The following is a 23,985-nucleotide window of genomic DNA, read 5'->3' on the forward strand; positions in this document are numbered from 1 at the left end:
AGTGTCATGTGCTGTACACAGTGTATGTGCTAGGTTTGCTTACACCGGCATCGCCTCAAACCCATGAGTAATACACTGTGCTACAGTGTTTCGGCCGCGAGGATGTCACTAGATCATAGGAGTTTTTCGGCTGTATGATAATCTTACGGGACAACTGTCATATATGCAATCCAGTGTTGACCAAAACGGGATTATGTGGTGCATGACTGTAGCTTCTACAGAATTTCAATAACAAATGAATAAATAGATTTCTTATGGCTGTTTATTCTTTACTTTTTTAGTTAAAGATGGAGTTTCTCCAAACAGCTAGGAGATGCATAGTCCAAGTTCGTAGCCTTTTGTTTTATCTAACCCTAGAACCAAATACTTGAAATGGAAAAATCACATCACCTTCAAGTAATTTTCTACATACTCTTACAGCTAGACATTACATAGAAGAAGCTAGACAGAAACTAGTTGTACGTACTTGCCAGCTCAGGATGTACATCCATACATTTTTGAAAGCCAGATGGACAAAGGCTATAAAGTTACATGCTTTTGTAAATAAAGAGCCTAACCAACCCACAGACCTAGGTGGAAAAAGAATTCACCTGTTTACATAAAAGAATACCTGTACATAAACCATCTCCACTGCCACTGTTGCCGTCCTCATCGTTGTTTATTTAGTCTTCACTCAAGCACATGGGCAATACTCTGTGCTTTGAATGGATCATGTCACTTAATTCTTATAAGAACCCAATAAGGTAGATACTCTTACCTCCATTTTGTGGATTTAGAAATTAAGGCACCGAGAATCTAAGTAACTAGCTAATACTGTTATCCCTAGGGGAAAAACCAAAAAAACAAAAAAACTCATGCAGAATGAATTAAAAATCATGCTTATAGCATGCTGCATCTTCATTAAAAAAAAAAAGAGAGAGAGAGAGAGTTTTGTATCTGCTCCAGTACATAGGAAAACTTGTTGACTGAATCTTGGGAAATCTTCACCATAAAGCATAAAACACCACAAAGGATCTTGTTCTGCTTACTACTAGATTAGGCATTGCCAGTATTTCACTATGGCCCTGAAAGAATGGCCACCACTGAATACCCAGCACTTACCACACTGCCAAGCTGTAAATAATCACATAGTACGCAGTAAATAATCACAGAGAATGAGCAGACCTCTGTAATAATAGTCTCATGGGCTTAAAAAATACATGATATAGTCGTTCTAACAAACAAATTAGTTTCAAAATGTGCTCACAAGTTATAAAAATGAATTAATTTGCCATATTAAATTATTGGTATAAATCCATTTATTTTCAAGAAAAACTGTTAAAAGTTCATTATTTTAGCTTTACAATGATTAATTAAGCTATTATATCTAATAATAGTTTAGTGTTAGACCTGTTCTTGCTTAGTCGTGGTCAAACTTGGAAGCACATGACAAAAAGGAATTTAACTTTGTGTTCTCTTTCACAAAGGTAGCATTTCCCAAGTCACTTAATGTTGATTTCATTCACAGTAGTTTATATACGGTGAAAAGATGGTGTTAAATTATTTTAACAGCTTTATGGAGATATAACTTATATGATTTATATTATGTAATGCACTCATTTAAAGTGTATTAATTCATTGATTGTTCATATATTCAGAGAGTTGTATAACAATCAGCATAGTTTTAGATTCACTTAATTACCCCTCAAAAAAAATGTACGCCAAAAACATGTACCCATTAGTGATACTCCCTATTCTCTCCCACCATCACCTACCTCTCCCCACCTAGCTCTAAGAAATTGCTGATTTACTGTCTTTATAGATTTGCCTACCCTGGACATTTTATACAAGTGGAATCATGCAGTATGTGGTCTTTTGTGACCGGCTTCTTTCATTTAGTATAATGTTTTTAATATTTGCCCATGTTGTACATATCCTGACCTCATTACTTTTTATTGATGAATAATATTTTAATATATGAATATATCACATTGTTTATCCATCCATCAGTTGATGGGTATTTGGGTTGTCCCTTATCAGATACAGGATTTACAAATATTTTTTTCTCTATTCTATGGATTATTTTTTCACTTTCTTGATGGTGTTCTTTGCAAAACAAAAGTTCCTAATTTTGGAGGTCTTATTTATTTTTATTACTTATGCTTTGGTGTCATATCTAAGGGAGGCTTTGCCAAACCCAAGGTCACAAAGATTTATTCCTATTTTTTTTCTTAAGAACTTCATGGTTTTACCTCTTATATTAAAATAAATGATTCATTTAGAGTTATTGTTTGTGTACGATAAAGGGAAGGGTTCCACTTCATTCTTTTGCATGTAGATATCCAACTGAATGCAGCACCATTTGTTGAAAAGACTATTCTCTCCCCATTGAATGGCCTTAGCATCCTTGTCAAAACCCAGCCAACCAAATATAAGGGTTTATTTCTTGACTCTTAGTTCTGTCCCATTAATCTACATGTCTGCATGCCAGTGCTACATTTTGATTACTTGAAGCGTGTGTTCCTTAACTTTTTCTTTTTGAAGACTGTTTTGGTTATCCCCACATTTCCATATGAAATCTTGATCAGCTTGCCAATTCTACAAAGTTGCCAGCAGGAATTTTGATAGAGCTTGCATTGACTCTGAGAATCAATTTTAGGAATATTACTGTCTTAACAATATGAAGTCTTCTGATTGAGAAACGTGGCATGTCTCTCAATTTATTTAGATTTTCTTTAATATCTTAAAACAGTGTTTTACAGTTTCAAAGCTTAAGTCTTACATTGTTTACAGTTTATTCCTAAGTATTTTCTTTTCATGCCATTGTAATTGGAGTTGCGTTCTCAATTCTTCTTTCAGATTGTTCGTTGCTAGTGTATTGACATACAATTGACTTTTGTATGTTGGGCTTTTATCCCTACTATCTTACAGAGTTTGTTAATTCTAATATTTTCTTATTGGATTCCTTAGGATTTCCTATAAATAAGATCATGTCCTCTGTGAATAAAAAAAAATCAACTTTAGTTTTTCTTTAAAATCTGGCTGTCTCTTCTTTCTTTTTCTTTCCTAAATGCCCTGACTAGAAATTCCAGTATAATACTGAATACAAGGGACAAAAGTCTTGTTCGTGATCTTAGGGGGAAAATGATGCTTTCTGTCACCATTAAGTATGATAACAGCTGTGGTTTTCTCATAAGTGCCCTTTATCAAGTTGAGGAAAGTCCCTTCTATTTCTAGTTTGTGTAGTGCGATGTTTAAATTATTGAACTGAAAATAGTCATGCCCTGGCCAGTGTGGCTCAGTTGGTTGGAGTGTGGGGATTCGATTCCCAGTCAGGTCATATGCCTAGCTAGCAAGTTCAGTCCTGGTTAGGACGAATACAAGAGGCAACCGATCAATGTTTTTCACATCAATGTTTTTCTCCCTCTATCTTTCCTTCCCTCCCTCCTTCTCTCTTCTAAAGTCAATAAGCATGTCCCTGGGAGAGGCCAAAAAAAAGTCATTGCTCTATTTTTATACTGGATTCCACATTTTGTATTTCAGAATCCACATCATACAGAGACAACAGTAACTAAAATATTCTTCAGTTATATTAACAGCTCTTCTACTTTCTGTTAAACAGTGCTTCTACTTTCTAGATGTATGAACTTGGGCAACTTTCGCTTCTATATACCTGAGTTTCCTCCTGTGCAGAACTGGGTTTGATTGATTTTTAGTACCTACCTTATGGGGTCTTTTAAAGATGTATAAAGCATTTAGGATAGCAGTTGGCCTCATAACCACTAATATATCTTAATTATTAAGAATATGAGTAATTTATGCATGAATTAATCCCAATACATTTTTTTCACATGTACAGGCTTTTTAGAATATATTTCTTTAAGTAAATAATGTATTTTATTCAAAACTTTATTTCAGTCTTTTAGGGTTTTTTTCAGTGATGAACATTACTCTTAGTAGAAGAATATTCAAGCAAACTTGTCTAAGTTTGCACTTACAAAATTGGGTAAATGTAAGTCTCAGAAACCCTTGTTCAATTTTGGGGAAGTTTTAAAGTTCGTTTGGTTTGTATCTATGCCTTGTCTTTTCCTACAGATGAATTCAGTTCTTTAGATCATGTTTCTGTTAAGCCATGTATCATATCTGTGTAAAAGCGTGAGAGACATCTTCCTGGTTTTGATCTTTAGTTAGCTAGGCTACGTCCTTAGAGAACATGAATGAGTAGCTATGAAAAGCAACATGTCTTGCTATGAGGGACTATTTTCATTAAGGACACCCTAAAGTTTAAAGAACTCAGTTTCTAGGCTTTTTATTTCAGAGTAAAACAATTATTTTGTATCCTGAGAATTCCTTTGGGCATAAACTGAAAGAAAGGAGACAGATAAAATGTTTCCTTATTACCTGTTGTTATGAGCTAAACATATAGATGAGAAGAAGTTTCAAAATGAAATTCTTTGTATTCTTTGGAGTCAACTATGAGAGCATCTTTCAGAATGTTAATTTCCTTACCTGTGAACAGCTATTTCATATGATTTACTCTCATCCTAATGAAATTTGAATACCATTTTCAAATTGTTCTTTAGGTATCTAGAAAAATTCTAGAATTAACTGAGCTCCTCACTGTTGATAGGACATACATTTTCAGCACAAGGAGGCATTTGAGTACAACTCCTAATACCAAGGTAAAATAGTATGAATACCAGAGCATGGAAAATAGTTATCACAAAGGTCTTACATTAGAGCAATTCCTTTTCTCTGTAGACCATCACTGACTTTATTGCCTCTAAACATAGGTTTCTAGTTGTCCAGTGCAAAAAGCTTTGAAGCAGTGTCTGAACATAGAGATTTGGAAAGTATTTGGATAAAAAAGAGACAACCTCCATTTAAAGAGGGGCCTTTAAAAAATGAGAGCTACAAAATGATACTATGATTGTGTATCATAATGGATGGACTGAAATTATCAAATAAAGGTAAAGTTATTCTTAAGTTTAATATTTGAAGAGGTAAATGTCAGTTACTTAGAAAAATGATTTACACCAAACACTTTGTTTCCTAAAAATTGCATAAATGAGGTATTTTATGTTTTTAATTTTTCCTCAAAATGGCTTGATGAAAATAACATATTTCCTTACCTACTTCTTAGGTTGACAAACTTTTGCTTATAATCAGTCAACTATACTAGATTAGACTCAAAATGTGAGGCCAAGGTCACTAATTATGTTAAATGCAGTGATTGGATGTTAAAGTAGCCTTTGTAAATTGTAAAGTGTTGTATGGAGTTCATTCTTGGTCATTTTCATCCCATTTAAGACTGTGTTTTACTTATTATTCTGCATTTCTTAAAGAAGATAGGCGAATGTGAGCGGTTATAAATGAGCCAAATGACTTTGCCAAAGGCAGTGAACACTAAGGGTGGACAAATGGGGTGGTCAATGGGCAGTTGTATGTGATGCAGTAATAGCTAAGAATATACAACTTTGTGGTCTCATCAGATGTTCTTCTCCTTGGCTTTTACCTTTAATCCTAATGATTTTTTTGAAGTCTTTCTCCTGTTTATCTAATGTACAGGCACATAATAAGTACTTATTAAATATTTGTGGAAATTTAGAGTGTGGGAAGCTTTTCAAATTCTTTAAGTTAGGAGAATCAACTGAATAGAATCATTTTGTTTTAGGAAAATGACTTTAATATGAATTGCCTTGGGGAAATTAGAAACAGAACTTAGAAAGCTAGTGTAATTCAAATGAGAGATATATGCAAGTTATGGAATTTTGAAAGGGGGATAATGTCAAAAACAATGTAGATATAAATTCAACATTATTTAGTGGCTGGCAACAGCCTAGATTGGGGACCTTGTAAACTGGATAGAACTCAAAGGTGATTCTGAGGTTTTGAGCAGGAACGTTGATGATTCATTAACCAAGATGTCGAACAATTGTCAAAGTAGGATTGAGAATGAATAAGATGGGTTGTGTTTTGATTATGTTCATTGGGTGTTGACTATGTGATACCCACTTAGAAATGTCCACCAGACAACTGGGAATAGATGTTTCCAGTTTTACTTTTTCTACTCTTCAGATATGAGCGGTGAGGCCTAAGAAACCTGTAGAAATGAGCTTACTGCATTAAATAGATAGTGTCTCCAAGAGAGGTATCTGTCCAGAAAGAACACTTCTGAGACCTTATGTGTGTGTGGGGGGGGAATATTTAAAATTGGGCAGTAGAAGACGAACCAGTGGAGGAGATTGGACAGAACACTTGGGAAAGTAGGAACTCAAAAGCGTGAAGCCAGCAAGACAAAAGACAAATCACTTGAGTAATGGCAGTTAACACAAATGTCCGTAGTGATCTTTTTTACAGAAACTTTAATTTCAAAAGTAATATGTTATTTTCCTTAAATACTGAAATAGATTTAAAAGGTAAAAAGTGAAAATTAAGTGCCTCTTCCCCACCATGTTCTTCTCTGAAATATTAAATGTTAAATTTCTTCTGCATCTCTTGAATTATTTTTCTTGCATATACAAGCATTGCTGTATTCCCCCTATTTCAAATACAAAATTTTTCACATTTTAATGTTTCTGAAATTAGTCTGTGTCTTACAATTGGTGTGTATGTTAAAGTGAATGGATTTTCTCCAGAAAGACTGATATTAAATGAATACCATATGAAAAACAAGGAATGAGAAAAAATATATATATAAATTAATAAAATGAAAGTTACATACATATTTATAATATATAAAATCCAGAAAATATAGTTATCAAAATATTAGAATTAAATATGTGATATGTATGTACATCAAATATATATAAATGTATATTGTCCCTATTTTATATAAAGGTAGGATTAGTAATGTGTGTGTGTATAGGTTTTCAAGTTTAAGATGTTTTTGAAATATAGAAATTTATATGTATAAAATTACCATATTTCATCAATTCTAAGAGGTACTTTTTTTTTATTTTACCATCTCTGAATCCAGGTTATATTTTACTATTTCTAGCATATAGACTTGATAAAAATATAGTGATTAATTTTTTTGCTCTTGGCTGCATATTATTCCATGGTATGATGAGTCTTTCCTAAAATTTTAAAATAGTATTTTGTTTATGGTTAAAGGATTTTTGTTGTTGTTCAATATGATTTTGGGTTTTTAAGCTTTTTGTGATTACTCAAAATGGCTTAATTATCATTCTTTTTCTACGTAAGTGTTGTATTTATTTCATGTTACACAAAGTGCTTATAAGCTATATTGCTAATTTGCATACATTATGAAAATACAGTAGTGGTTGACATCTTGTTTTTCCTTGTTCTGATCCATTCTCCTTATTGCAGTTGTGATCAGCTCTCTCACGGGTAAATGTGATCCTGACAAATGTAAAGTAGTATATAAATTCTTGCGATCCTTAGCTTGGAATACTATTTTCAATGTCAAAGGTGTCTCCTGCATAGCCCAATAGCCCCCTTTGCTTAACATTTTTCAACATTTGTCATACTGTACTGCAGATGCCTTATTTATTTTTCCGTCTCTTGCAGTAGACATTTTAATGTGTGGGGCTTTGTAGCCAGCATGAATAGCTGCCAGTTAATAAGTCGGTAAATATTGAAATAAATAATGCTGTGAAATGTTTTGAAAATATTTCCAAGTATTTCTTAAAGATTCACAAAAAAAGTTTTTTGCTATGCTGAAAAAGAAAATAATAACAGAATTTTACAAAGCTATTAGACTAGCTTAGAAGGACATGAAAAATGTGTTGGCATTACAAATACATGCTTTTTTCTGTTTTTAGCCATCTTAAGAGGAAGCAGCAACTACAATAAAAATGTGTTCAACAGATCTGCCATCTACCCATCCATGGCATTGAGAATTCTAAGTTAAGAAGTAGGTACCTTTATAAAGGAAAACTTACTGAAGGTTTTAGATGAAAAATATAATTGTAGTCATTAGTTGGCTAAATATAACCTTCCATATGTGAAACCAGAGTGTTCACTTTATCTTTCATATTTATAGTGAGTGCTTTCTGCCAAGTGCTTTCTTCCCATATTCCACACACACCAAAAGGAAAAAACAAAACAAAACAAAAAATAATCCTTCTACTTACATTTCTCAAAATGAGGTATTTATTACATTAAGAGGTGGCTTCTAACCTGGGCTATTTTAATAATAGAAACAGTGATAAATACCGTCTCTTCCCCCTAGCTGTCTACATAAACAGCATTGACAGTCTCTCATCCAGCATGACTACGTGATGGATAGTAGCCCCATGTACAACACAGTCCTTAATCGAAAAAGCATATCAGAATGCCTTCATTGGAAGAAAGTGAGAGAATATAATTTACAGTATAAGGGTAATGTTGAATACTCCTGAAATTTAAATAAAATATTTTTGCAAACTTTGGTACTTAATTATTAGTAATAAATTACTCTCACACCTTAATTGAGAAACTGTACTTTAAAAATAATTCTACCTATTACTTTACATACATATAATACATATAATACATATATTATTGAATTTTACAATAGCCCTGTATTTTTAATAGGGAAGCTCCTGAAGGCCAATGACAAAGAGTTGTCCAAGGTCACATATTACTTAGAGCAAGAACAGAAACCAAGTCCAAAGTTTCTTGCTTTACGGGCTTGTCCTTTTCCCTTTAAACCACATTGCCATGTAAAGGACTGAAAATGACAATCATCACAAAAAACATAATGCATAAATTTTTATACGCACACACATATATTATACACACTGCCAATGAGTTACTACTCTTCTCCCGGCAGCAAATATCTAAAGCTTCACTTCTACCTCTGTCTTAGGACAACATTAATTAGATTAATAGGTTTCATGGGCATAATATTTGCACTTATTTAATATACCAGCACAATTCCTGTTTCTTTAAGGGGAAAATCGGGCATCTGAATATTCCTATCAGCACAAGTAAGATATAGCACAAAGTTTTGATCTCCTAACAGTTTAAAACATTAACTGTATTTATTTTAGGCTAGCAATTTCAAGTCACTTTTTGTTGTTTTTGAAATGATCTCCAAAATGCCTTAACAAACCAGCTGCAATTATAAGATCTCACACTCTAGGAGAAATACAAGCAGCAAAGAACCGTCAGCAGTCCTGAATGAGAATGTGGAGCACAAACTAATGGCTGAAGGAAATTTTTAACCAAAATAGTGACTTAGATCATAGTACTATGTCTAAAAAGGCAGGCTCGGTGGAAATACTACTGATACATGGTACAAAGCAGGTGTATTGAAAATATCACTAAGTATTAAGAAAAAGGAATATTTTGTTGGTAATAAGTTTTAAAAACATGGTAATCGATGAAAATGTTGGAATCTGGGGAAAGAATTTATTAGTTCTGCTTTTACTTACCTTTTTTGTGGCTGTATACTATAAAAATTGATAATTCAAACATTATAAATGTTTTACTGAATAATTGAATAGACAAATGCAGAATTTGGTATTTATTTTAAATTTATTATTAAATTATATGCGACTTCAAGTTTTTTTTTATCGTTCTGTACTAATTTACATCTATAAAAGACTTAAACATAATTTAATAACATTCTGAAATTGAGATTTAATAACATTCTGAAATTGAGACTACCACCGTAATTGACATGTCAAAAATGTTTGTATTAGTAAGATTTTTCCATTGTTTAACATGTTTGTGATTCAGTTATCAAGTTGAAGTAATCTTGTGGCATTGTAGACATTTTGATGGCTTTTGTGGGATTTGAAATAACTCTGTTATAGAACGATTGATCTAGAAACTAAATCTGAACATTTAGAGAAATAATTTAAAAGCCCATGAATTTTGTCCTGAAAGAGATGACTGTAGCCCTGGCCGGTGTTGCTCAGTTGGTTGGAACATCATCCCATACACCAAAAGGTTTGGGGTTTGATTCCTGGTCAGGACACATACCCAGGTTGCAAGTTTGATCTTTGGTCGCTCCTACCAGAAGGCAACCAGTTTATCTCACATTTATGTTTCTCTCTCTCTCTCTCTCTCTCTCTCTCTTTCTCTTTATATATGTTTATATGTACATAGATATATGTACAGTATTTTCACTTAATAAGCTCTAATTTTTATTTTAGAACACGGACAACTGATTATTGCAATTAGTTGATAATATAATTTTACCCATAAATCCTCTTTAAAAAACAGTATCAAAGTAGGTCCTTTTGAATGACCTCTACATTCCATTTTATGACAAAGAACTTCTCATTCATCTCTTATTATGAGGAAATGAGATGTTGTGGAAGAACACAGTTTTCAGGTAAGTGAAGCTTCATTTATTAAGTATAGATAGATAGATAATATATATCTATATCTATAGATATCTATATCTATATAGATATCTATATCTAGTTATTAAGTATAGATAGATAGATACTTAATATATATCTATATCGATAGATATCTATACTGTATAGATATAGATCTATATATCTATATAGATATAGATATCTATCGATATAGATAATATAAATGGAAAAATATCCTTGGGTGAGGATTTTAAAAAAAGAGAGAGAGGACTATAACCATTATTACTATTTTGAAAAAAAGTTAATACACTATTTGGAGAAAATATTAATATGTTTTAATTAATTTGATTAAATAAACTTCATCTTCTGATTTCTCCTGACACCTCTCAATTCTTCCTACATAGTACATCAGAAGCACTGTACTTCTAGAGACTGGCACAGTATAGCAATGACCCTGAACACCTATAGATATCATTCTTTAATAGAACAGTACAGTAAGTAATGAACTAGGTCAATGAAACCATACAAAATTATTTCCAATATATTGCCTACTATGACAGGGATTTTTCTGTTTTTTACCATACGAACATCTAAAAGCAAGCATGTAGAAAATTTTCAACAAATTTGAAACTTTAGACTGTGTAACCTAAAATATAAGCTATGTGATATAAACAAAATTCACTCTGGGAACTAAAGGGACCTATCTCATAGATCAGTTAAATTACCATACATACCAAAGAGAGGCTTGTGATGCCTGGTCAGGAGAGACAGGGATGTGTATTAAGACACCCCTGGAGAAAACAGCGGTGTTAAATATGACTTGCCAGTCAAAAATTCCAAGGATGGACCTGCCAAGTTGCAGACCTTGATTTGCCATCCGGCTCTTTCTCATGTAGCATGCTCCAGGGTGAGCAGCAGGGGTTTACTCACTTAATGATGAATGATTCTCCTGGGCATGGTTGGGGAGACCAGCTAATGTGTAATACATTTTAGAAAGCTCGCCAAAGGTAATTTGAATCAAAATAGTTGGGCACTTAATAACTGAAGCTTCACTTACCTGAAAACTGTGTTCATCCATAACATCTCATTTCCTCATAATAAGAGATGAATGAGAAGTTCTTTGTCATAAGATGGAATGTAGAGGTCATTCAAAAGGACCTACTTTGCTGTTTTTTAAAGAAGATTTATGGGTAAAATTATATTATCAACTAATTGCAATAATCACTTGTCCGTGTTCTAAAATAAAAATTGGAGCTTATTAAGTGAAAACACTGTTGATTTTAGTGGCTTCACAAACATTAGACTCAGCTTTTTGAGTTCAGAAACTCTCTCTTAGTCATCTTTATACTGCCAGCACTGTGTGACATGTAGTGAGGGCTCCATAAATCCTGAATGAATAAATGGCCTTGGTATGAAAGTAAGATAGAAAATCTATTTTAAGCTTCCAAAAGTGAGTTTTTTAGAAATGGAGATTCTTTGACTTCAGCCCTAGATTTTCCAGTTCAGTAGATCTGGAATAAGGTTGAGGAATCCATGTTTTACTGATAAGGACTATGGATGATTATTTTACAAGTAGTAAGTGAACCATATTGCAAAACCCAAACCCACATACTCAGGTCATACCTGACTGACACAACCGTTCTCTTTTCCCAACTTGTACAAAACCTTATGTTTCTTTTTCAGGTGTAACATTGATATTATTTTTACCCTGGTCTCCTATAATACTGTATAGTAGATCTCCCTCATCTGTGGGAGATACCCCAGTGGATGCCTGAAACCAAAGAAAATCCTAAATCCTATATATACTGTGTTTTTTCCCAATGCATGCATACCTATGGAAAAGTTTAATTTATAAATTAGGCATAGTAAAGATTAAAAACAAAATAGAACAACTATAATAATATACTATAGCAGAAGTTATGTGAATGTGGTCTCCTTCTCTTAGACTGGCTCACTGTACCGTACTCACCCTTGTGATGTTGTGAGATGGTTCAGTGCCGGTGTGACGAGATGAAGCGAGGTGCATATGCTGGTCCAAGGGATGATTAACATCCAAGAAAGATTACATCATGCCACTTAGAACTCACAGTTCAAAATTTATGAATTGTTTGTTTCTGGTTTTCTATTTAATATTTTTGGACCATGGTTGACCAGTGATAACTGAAATTGCAGAAAGCAAAACTGCAGACCAGGAGGAATGAATGTATTTAATGAAATGTGGATCCTGGGCCACCAGCATCATCGTCACCTATGTGATTTAATAAAGCATTGCCAAGAAGAATCTAAGACGTAAAGAAAACTGTGGGGAAGGATCTCTGTAGCCCAGTGCAAGTGGCTTCTGACTAACCTATAGATTATATTAGGGTTGTGTGATTATAATATATCATCATAATCAGAGGCTTCAAGGGTTTCTTGTTTCCCTCTCTCTGCTCTTCTTTATATAGATGCCTTCACCTATATTCACACTCTATTTGGGATTCCTCTGCTTGTGCACCGATTACATTATCACAATGTCATTACTTCTACCTGAAAAGAGATACCATCTATTTTACACTCAATAAGTTTAAGGCCAAAGTGAAGACTTTGTAAGCTCATCCTATATGGTAGCTGCTATCTCACTGTAATCTCTGTTACTAAGCTATGAATCCCAATGACAAAAGAGCTAATATTTTAGAGAAATTGTTTATCAGTCATTTTCATAGATTGTATAACACAAAATCTAATTCCATCCAGCATTTAGGACAGTACCTGGCACCTAGAGTAGTCGCACAGTACTTGAATGAATAGACAGAAGAGAGGAAGGATGTTAGAAGGGTTGAAAAATCTGCTGGTTTTTTTGTTTCCCAATCTGCAGTTGTTTGGGCATTATCTTTTAATGGATTGAGGGGCATACCAGGAAGAGGTGGCATGCTTACAGTAGGCAACTAATAAGAGGAAATAGACAAGATTAAAAAATATCAAAAAGCATGGTCCTCAGGTCCTATTGCAGTAAGGCAAGGAGCTCTACACTCATGGGCAGCTGATGTCACCACTGTCGTAGCACGTTCACTGAATTTGTTTACCAGAAAAAGTTCTAATTTTTACAAGAATAAACTTGCATGATCAATAAAAACTTGCATATATCAAGTTTTATTCTTAAATGTTCATACTACTAAGAATAGAGGAAGATGCATTATGCGTACAGCAGGTCCTCTGATAACATCATTTCTTTTAACGTTGTTTTGTGATAATGTCAATGAGATGCCATTAGGAACTTAACATAATTTGCCTATGGTCCAAGAACCTATTGACATGTTATATTAGAATTTATTGTATTTTTAAAAATCCCTTTAATATTTTAAATGGTGAATAGATTGCTGTACGTTTTAATTATCTGGAAAAATCTTTACCTAAACTTTGTAATTCCTTGATTGTTCCAGATGAGTGAGATATTATTGTATCTTTTCAGCATGATGAGCTCTTCAGCAAAAGGGTTGGGGGGGGTGTACTTTTTGGGTACTATTCGGTACTGCATACTTCACACATCATTGTCTTAGTGTTAAATGTTTTTTGTTAAATGGCCTTCACATTATTTTACAGGAAGAGCTTTGATGTCAGACTTGAGCTAAGATTCTATCCATGGGCCTTCAACTTTCTTTCCTCAGTAGTAAAATGGGAAGAAGTATGCTTGCGCATAGCTCTATTACGGGGATGAGAGGAGATAATGCACTGAGCACAATGCCCAGCACATTGGAAGTGCTCAATAAATAGTCGTCAAAAACTATTAGAGGATTACAAAACAGAAAAATAAATGCAGTGTTGTAGTTTTTTTAGGATCTGCTCCTTCATGTTTTTAGAAACTAAGACTCCTTAGTCTTCTGTTAGAATCTACTGTTCAAAAACTGGAATGAAAATAAAATATACACAGGCAATGCATAAATTATATTCTTGCTTTTATCTTATTGTAAACAAAAGTTCTCTAGGCTTTCAACAGGAATGGATCCTCAGTGAAGTCCATATGGCAGTTATAAAATGTAAAAATGAACTGCTTTTTTGATATTGAATAAGCATAAAAATCAAATTACGTTGCCTAAAAATGAATACTCATACATCTTTTCCCATCTTGCATAACACAAAAATAGCTAACTGCTTTCGCTCATAAAATCATATTTGGAGGGTGACTAAGCATGAGACAGTTCCCAAACAAATCTTTGAGAAAGTTATGCAGTAGTGAAAGTAGCATTTCAGCTGTTATCAGGATCTTCATCCAGGTTCAGTGAGGGTAGACTAGTAAATATTTTAAATCATCAATTAGTCATACATCATTTTTCAAGACATTTTGGATTTTTGCTGGAATATTAAAATCTAATATGATTTCTTTTTAACCAGAACCAGGTTTTGTAGGCTATAGTTACTCTGTACTTCCATCCTGTATAGGCACAGGCAGGTATTTACATAAGAATACTCATTCATTTACATGAAATGCATGAAATGATGAAACCCTAACTGAAGGATGATTTAGTAGTATAACTTACATCTATGTATTCATATACTATCTTTGCTACTTAAAAAGCAATTTGATGGGTCCTGGCCTCTGTGTGTAGGTTGGAGCATCATCTCGTAAAAGGTCTCAGGTTCGATTCCTGATCAGGGCATATACCTAAGTTATGGCTTCAGTCCCCAGTTGGTCACTTGCTAGGGGTAACCAATCAATGTTTCTCTCTCACATGGATGTTTCTCTCCCAGTCTCTCTCCCTCCCTTTTCCTCTCTGAAATCAATGAACATGTCCTCAGATGATGATTAAAAAATAATAGGATGGTTCATGATTAACAACATAGTTTTTTATTGGAAAGTGGGGGTATCAATAGTACTATACCAGAATGTTACTTAAAAAAAAAAAAAAAAAAAGCTCGCAGTTAGTATCTCTAACACAATACATAATTTGGAGGGATTATGCAATCATTTATAAAAGAAACCAAAAAATTTTCCTCTGCTATTCCTGAGGTTCAATAGTGTTTGATTTCTATTTGTTCATCTCTTGAAAGAGCATGCATATTATATTTTTAGAACAAACTTTGTATAAATTTTTCTTGCAGTAATGTAATATCACATAGGGTAGAGTACACTTTTTTCATATTTTAAGAGATTTGGAATTGCACTTTACCTTATAAACCTTACATTTTCAAATTATAACATTCCAAATAAATTACTCTCAGTAGAATATTGAGGTATGAATTTGCCCTTGTTTATTTCCGAGTTGGTATTTCTGTTTGGGTGAGCTTTCCTAGCCTGACATTTCTGCCTTCACTGAATTTTCTTCCTTCTTTTTCCTGTCATTTTGGTTGTCAAAAATAGAAAATAGTATGTGTAAATAAAACCATACTATTTCCAGAAAAAGTAAGCTAAACATACTATTTTAACTTATTTTAAAAAGAAAAATAATTGTCCCAAAATTCACATTACAGTAGGAAAATATTTTGCCGAGTAAGGGTAGTCAGGGTAGGTGTCCAGATTGCCACGGATGTCATAAAGGAAATATTTTCTGTAAAGATTCTGGAATATGAAAAAAAAAGTTTGTTAAATGGCCATGCATCATCCAGTCTTTGAACTAAATTTGATTTTACTTTACTTATTCCCAGCTCTTATTTATCTTAATGATAGATGTAAACATATGTATATATATTTATAATTTAAACTCTTGGCAGTAAAACAAGAAAGATACTTAGTAATTTTTAAGTATGTTTTTATAAAGTATCATATGGTTGGGTTTTGCTTTTTAACCCATTTGAAACTCCCTCTATTTTAAGAGAAGTCCTCTTACCACTAACTAAAGTCACAACTGATTCTACATTGTTTTTCCCTATTCCTTGACATTCATTATTTGCTTTATATTGTTATTCTTTTCCCTTTCCTTTTTACTGATTTGTTCAATTTACTATTTCATTTTTTTGTGCTTTATTCTTTTCCTTGGTGCCTGTTAATCTGTAAATAATGTGCTTTTTAAATTCTGATATTCATTACCTGACTTATTTCTCCACAATATATGAAAACCAGAAACCAAATAAACTGTCCACCAATCCACTTTATCTTCGTTTCCTAAATAAAATGTTAAGAATGTTATCATTTCCAATCTACTCATCTTCCTAAATGAGGCCTTTAAGGTGCTTTTACTTTCCTTTAGCCTCCTCCTAGCTCTTTCATTTTGCTGACATAGTTCCAGCATGGGTTCCAGTTTTACTAGATTTTTCCCTTGCCGTGTCTCTTCTATTTTATGAATCCTTACTTCACAGTTTTATTACAAACTCCCAGTCAAACAATTATTAGCCATTTGGTTTTAACATGTATATTACAGGGCTGATTGAACTACTTTCCATTCATCATGTATCTTGACATTTCTATTCTGATTCTTATGTTGTTTGGTTCGGGTATTTTATTGAGAATTTGCATCAGATAGGGTCTAGAGGAGTGGCATTGTCTCTCATCTTTGAATAGCCACAATTCTTTCTCCTGACCTGCAAAATCAGTGATAAGTTAATTAGGCATAGAATTGTTGACGATCTCTTTCTCTGTCTTCAGTTTTCCAATATCTTTCAGATTCAAGTGTGGTAGTTGAGAAGTAAGATCTCCATCTGATTCTTTTTTTTCCTAAGTAGTTTGTTCTTTCTTTCTGGAAGTTTGTAATATTTTATTTAATCAGTATAATATGAGAATATTACCAAACTATGTCTAATTGTATGCCTTACTTTGATTAACCTATCTAGAATTCAGTGAGTCCTTTCATTCACAAGCTCGATTCTTCTTCAAAACAAGGAACTTCACTTGTGTTATTTCTTTATTCCTAACCTCCATATTTTTCTTGTAATTACTATCTTCCTGACCTGAAATTTCTCTTGGAGTTATTTTCCAAGTCTGTTTTCCCAGAGGTTTCTCTCTTTGTATATTTGCTTCATATTTTTAGGTATTTCTTCCATTCGGTCTTACAAGGCAGTAATTCTGAGCTCAACAGGTACTTAATTTAATTTCTACTATTTTTAAATTCAAAAATCAGATTCCTAAAATTCCAGAATATGTTTTAAAGCTGATCATTATTCTGTATTACTGTCATTATTTTTTTTTTCTCTTGCTCCAACAATTGCATTACACTAGGTTCTTTCCAGTTCTCAGGGGTTTTTTGTTTTGTTTTGTTTTTTTCTCTCTCTGATTATTGGGGCCCTTTAGGTGCATTATGATTTCCCGTTGTCTAATAATGATTCTGTGCAGCTTTTGAGTGGTAAGAGGCCAGGCGAGTGCTCTGGTAAGCTTTAAATATTTCAACTGGCAAACCTGCGCACCATTTCTTAAGGCAACAAGATCTGGGTTGAAGTTCTCCTAAGGAATAGAAGGCAACTTTGACCATCGTTATGCCTGTTTGGAAGGTCTTCCACAGACATCAGCCAGACTGCATACATGGGCATGGACTTACTTTCAGCAAAGGCCAAGATATCCCTGGACCCTGGGGATTTTGGTGATACCCTTTGGCCTGTCAACGACAATGCCTCCAGCCTCTGTCAATTTTACAGGTGTCAAAAGTAAGGTACTTGAAAGGAAAGACACTTGTGCACAGTCACATTTAAATCTAGGCAGTCTGTCACAGAGTTCAGGCTTAAATTTCAATCACAATATAGAAAAATATTGTATCAAGTAATTTTCTTTAATTTACTAGGAATAAATCTTAGTCTTTAAAATGTCACGGCCATATAACTTTTTAGAATGTAGCATGTAGCTACATGATGTGACTTACACCTATAGAGAAGGCTGTCACCTAAGGAAAATAATGGGGAGATTTGTATGAAGTGGGTGGTTAGGAAGCTGTTGCACTAAACTAATCAAGAAATGATGACTTTAAACTAGTCGAGGCAGTAGGAATGCAAAGGAGAATTTGAATGCTTGAGATATACAGGGTGAACATATATGACCTACCATTTGAACGGATATGGAGGGCAAGGGAGAGAAAGTACATAATTCAAATCCCCAAATTTTCTGTTTGCTTAACTTCACAAGATAAACCCTCTTAGAAACAACTGCTAAAACATCATATTTTGAAATTTCAGAATTTACTTTGGAAGAATTTTTAACCAATAGGGGTTTCAGTTTGGGGCAACCATTTAAATACAGTCCTTGCTTCTCAAGGGATGCAAAGCTCAGAAATCTTTAGTGTTATATTTTGTTTCTTTTTAAAAGCTTGATTCATACTGTAACTTCATTAATGTATTACTCTATGTTTTTTTCTCTCTCTGATTATGGGGGCCCTTTAGGTGCATTATTATTTCCCGTTGTCTAATAATGGTTCTGTGCAGCTTTTGAGTGGTAAGAGGCCAGGCAACCCTGGGGACCCTTGGAAAACAATATGTCACTTTAGAACAATTTTTGCATTTTTGAATTATGATTTTTAGCAAATTTTAAAACTATCTTTACATGCCATAGATTACCTATAAATCATGAAAGTAGAGACTGAGCTGAGCAGATGAGTTATGCAAGTGATATAGTTGATTTCCTGAGCACATTACCCCAAAATGTTTTCTCTAAATTTGTTAAAGGCAATATAGAGATATGATAGTTATTCAGTCTCTGATGCAAGAACATTAAAAGAATAGGCCTTGGTTATATGCAGAGAAAATAGTCATAAATTGTGTGTTTTTTATGTCTCCTCTCCCCAGACACCCTGAAGTGCAGGCCCAGTCATTCTTGTTCCCTTCCTCTCAGAATGGCTTTTCAATATTAGACTCTCACAACCCCTCTCTTCCCGTTGTCTCTCAGTTTGTTCACTGGATGTGCATGGGCTTACTCACCACTGATCTTCGGCTTCTGCTCTTCCCCGGCTTGGTGGGCCCCAATAGGCCATGGAGTAGTAGCCTGTGAGGAGAAACTGCTACTCCATTGTAATGGCAGAATGAGTAATTGTGACAGAACCTAAGCATTAGCATTGTAAAACTAAGCCCATCTCTCAAATTATCAATTATTAAATAATATTTTTGCTGTGAAAATGATTACATTAAAGTAATGCAACTTTCCCCACTAGAGAGGCCCTGAGAGATGATCTAATCTGATGCTTTTATTTTATAATGGAGGAAGCTGAAGCCAAAAGATGTTTTAAATGGTTTGCCCAGGTTTAAAATATTAGAAACAAATGATAACCCAGACCCCTTTATTTCCAGTTCAGTGTTTTTTTTTACCAGATCATACTGGACTTGTGATTTAAGTATTATCCCAAAGGCATTTCATTTGTTCACGTGTAATAACAATGAAATTTTGCTTTGAATTTTAGAAAAAGAATTCATTTTCTACATAACTAAATCAAAAGCACCAAGCACCACTGGTAATTTTAGTATTGATTAAATGCTGTAAGAATGTAGGTGGTTTTAGGCAAAAGCACAAGAAAGAATGTTGCATCGTGCATAGCTTTAAGTCTCATTCCATTTTGGCATCCCATATAGTTACAATTCTCTAATTTTGTTCATCTGAAGGAACGATTCAGTTGTTTCCTATTTTACAAAATAAGATAGTTGATTTTGCATGATAGTTTAAATCCTTTATTTCTATATTTATCTTAATCAAAGTTATCTGAACTTGAATTTTAAAATACTGTGTGTTGTCCAAAGTACTCTTTTCTTAATGCATTTAGAGGTAAGAGGGATGTAGAAAACATGTCCAACATATATTGTGAAAATCAGTGAAAATGTCTTAAATAGTTTGAACTTTATTTTGGCTAGAGCACTTTAAATTGACAAATCTTTTAAAATTAGAATTAGAATTAATTATAATGTTAGGTGAGGTGAGTATTTATGAATTATCCTTGAGATTGCTGTAGGTTTTGGAAATCCTGCAGAAAAAGTGTCAACTTGTATAGTAAAACACAGTAAGGAAATAGCACTTTACTATTGAGGTATTGAATATCCCCAGAGCAAGAGATCTTCGGAACCTGACACTTGGATATTCTCCTACAGACCGGACATCTTAACTGATTAACCTGATTAACTCTCAGTAAAGCACAGGAGTTGGCAAGATCTGCTGACATACCACACTTCCTTTTGGTGCTTCATTCTTGAGGTTGAAGGTCCAACAGTTCGCCCCAACAATTGTCCAGTAATTTAAGGAAAGCCTCCAACATGGAAACTGTAATAAACCTTAAACAGACAGTACAGTGGAATCCAGAGGAAACTGACAGTGAAGGTAGCCAGATTAAAATACAAAAGCAAAAAAGAAAATGAAAAGAAACATAAATTAGTTAAGGGGAAAAAAAAACCCTATAAAACAAACTATGTCCTCAAAAGTTAAGAGAAAATATTGAATCCATTACACAAGGATAATGGGCTATTTAAATTTTAAAAATCAAAAAAGGCAGACCTTTGAAATTTAAAGTATAGTAAGACAAAATTTAATTATAAACTTAAATAGCTGGAAGATAAAGTTATAGAGAGCTCCTAGAAAATAGAACAAGAAGGAATGAATAAACAAAAAACAAAAGATAGGAAAAAAAACCATGACATTCAAGGTTTAACACAGGAAGACCATCATATTGAAAACAGGAGTCCAATAAATGAAGAAGAGAAAAGTAGATTGGACAAGAAATTATCTAAGAAATAACATTTTTAAGTTTCTCAGAACTGAAAGATACGAATCTCCACATTGGAAAAGCCCACTGCATATCTAACACAGTAAGTGAAAAATCCCCACACCACAGAAAATCACCACAAAATTTCAGCATCCCAACAGTAAAGAAAAGATTTTAAGAGCTTCCCAAGAGCAAGGGTGGGGATAATTCACATTCGGGGGTGGGGGGGGGGCAGAATGGCATTGGACTTCTCCACAACTTACACTGTGGAACACTTTCTTTAAAATTGTAAGGGAAACAATTTTATTACTTAGAATTTATATCCAGCCAAATTGAGTGTGGTAGTAGAATAAAAAGAATATTCCCTCTGCCTGACCCCATAAAATACTTTCCATGGAATGATCCCTAGGAAATTACTGGAGAATGTGATTTATGTAGATAATTAAGTAAATCAAGAGAAAGACAAACTGAAAACGGCATTCCTTCCGTCATCATGGCTTCTGTTTAGCAAACCAAGAGGGCAACCAGTTTCAGATTGTTCTCTTAAAAAGAGAGACTTTAGGAAGACTCTCCCCAGGGAACAAAAGAAATTGATCTGTTTGTGCATTTAGAAAAAAATAATTTTATGTGCATATATACACATGTAAAAATATATATATACACACATGCGCACCCACATATATATGGCAGTGATGTTTGAGAAGTACATAATAATTGTATTAAGTACATAGGAAAACTAGGAAAGTGAAAAAATGGGGCAGCTATTTCTTATTTCCAGAAGAAATAATAAACAAGATCCTACTTCACTACTTTGCCTACAATATTTGCAAGTTATGGTAATGTAGCATTGGCTATTTAACCCAAAATTATAACATTGCTTTAGCATTTAGAGTTGGGTAGAAATGTGAGATAGGATACCAAAGAGTTAAATCGTCATATATGATTGGGACTCTACCAATAGTGTTTAAAATTGATAAATGAAGAAATAAGAGGTATAAGAATATCACTTAGAAACATCCAGAGGGAAAAAACAGAAGTTGAGGATAATTGCCTCAGGGGTATAGAGAGGGATGCAACAAAAGAATGTTGTTTTTCACCATAAGCCTTGTAATATTTTACTTTATATAAAACCTGCATAAAGGTATTACCTTAATAAAAATAAAGTCAATTTAAAAATACAATATCTTACCTTTTATGAAAGCAAAAGTTAGTTGTATATTGATTTGATATTTTGCAGAACTTATATACAGAAAACTTAAGAACATCAACTAAAAGTCTTTTAATGAATACCCATTTTGTATGTAGGTTATCTAATTCAATCATTTATAATATTTCTTCCCTTTTTTATTCCTGATTTGATTTGAGATCTTTTTATTTTTTTTAATACAGGTATTTACATTAAATTTCCCTTTATACTCCAATTTTGGTTATATCCCATTAGTTTTGGTGTATTCTTTTTACATTTTTATTTATTTAAAATATTTTCTAATTTTGCTTGTGATATTTTGTTTGATTCACTGATTATTTAGAAATGTGTCATTTCCTTTTTACATATTTATGAATTTCCATGTGCACTTGAGAAGAACGATGTTCTACTGTTGTTGGGTGGACTATTCTGTAGACCTGTTAGGCCTAGTTCCTTTTTAGTATTATTCACGTCTATTTCCATGTTGACCTTCTGCCTGGTTATTCCATCTGTTATATTATTGAAGATGGAATAATGACATCTCTAACTGTTACTGTTCAGTTGTCTATATTTCCCTTTAAATTTCTATTTTTATTTTGGTTTACAGTAGTTATGTCTTTCTGGTGGACTATTTTTTTATTATCATAAAATGTTTTCTTTGTCCCTATTAAAAAAAAATATCTTAGGGTTTCTTTTGTCTGATATTTTTATATGCCCTCCAGTTCTCTTGTGGTTAGAGTTTGGCATATTTTTTAAATCTTTTTATGTTTAACTTATTTTTGTCTGGATCTAAATCATACCTCTTATAGACACTATATAGTTGGATCAGGTTTTCATATTTATTCTTCCATCGTTTAATGTTTGATTTATTCCATTTATGTATAATGTTACTACTGATAAGGGGAGAATTATATCTGCCATTTGGCTATTTGTTGTCTGTGTTTCCTGTGTCTTTTTTCCCCTCCATTCCTTCATTATTGCCTTCTTTTGTGTTTGATCCATTTTTTTTTACTATACCACTTTGATGTCTTTGTTTCTTTTACTATATGTTTTAGGGTTATTTTCTTAATGGTTTCCCTGGTGATTATAATTAGCATCTTAACCTAGAACAATCTAGTTTAGATTAATGCCATCTTAATTTTGTTACCAAAATTTGCTCCAATGTAGTTCCATTCCCTCCTCTTCACCTTGTACTATTATTATCATATAAATTACATTTTTATACACTATAAATCCATCAACACAGTTTTAAAATTATGCAACTGTCTTTTAAATAATATAGAAAGAAATGGGTTACAATGAATTTTATGTTCACCTATGTAGTTACATTTACTGCTGCTCTTTGTTTCTTTGTATAGATTACAGTTACTGTCTAGTATTGTCCTGAAGGATTCTCTTCTTTATTTCTTGGGCAGAATTGCTAATAACAATAGATTCTCTCAAATTTTTTTCTGGAAATACCGTTATTTCTCTTTTATTTTCAAATAATAGTTTTGGTGGTTGTAAGATTCTTTGATAGTCATCTTTTTCTTTCAGAACTTTGGAGATATCATCCAAAGCCACTTGATCTCTAGTTTCTAGTGAGAAGTCAGCCTTTAATTCGGTGAGGATCCCCTGTACATCATGGTATATTCCCCATTGCTATTTTCAAGATTATCTCCTGTCTTTCGTCATTGCCATTTTAACTATGATGCGTTTGAGTGCAGATATCTTTCAGTTTATTTTATTTGAGTTTGTTGAGCTTGGATTTTAAGGTGAATTTGGTGTGTGTGATTATTATTTGGGGAGTTTTCAGTCATTATTTCCTTAAGATTGTTTTTCTGCTCCTTTCTTGCTATCCTGTCTTCCTGGGATTCCTATTATGCATGGGATGTTGTGTGGTGTCCCACTGATTTCTGAAGCTCTGTTAGTTTTTTTTAAATACTTTTTGCTTTTCATAATGGATAATCTCAGTTGACCTGTCTTCATT

General features: G+C 33.2%; 1 protein-coding gene across 11 annotated transcripts in view; it reads left to right on the forward strand.

Moving 5' to 3' along the window:
• Nucleotides 1-23,985, forward strand: part of MBD5 (methyl-CpG binding domain protein 5) — a 429,916-nt gene that overhangs the window by 105,284 nt on the left and 300,647 nt on the right. Inside the window, exon 2 of one of the 11 annotated variants that reach the window (XM_071220654.1) lies at nucleotides 7,767-7,858. The exons of the other annotated variants lie outside the window; for them this stretch is intronic. The gene's annotated coding sequence lies outside the window, so the exon portion shown is untranslated. The remainder of the gene's footprint in view (nucleotides 1-7,766; nucleotides 7,859-23,985) is intronic. 11 annotated transcript variants of the gene reach the window in all.

The sequence above is a fragment of the Desmodus rotundus genome, chromosome 2 (assembly GCF_022682495.2).
Source record: "Desmodus rotundus isolate HL8 chromosome 2, HLdesRot8A.1, whole genome shotgun sequence".
Classification (NCBI taxonomy): Eukaryota; Metazoa; Chordata; class Mammalia; order Chiroptera; family Phyllostomidae; genus Desmodus; species Desmodus rotundus.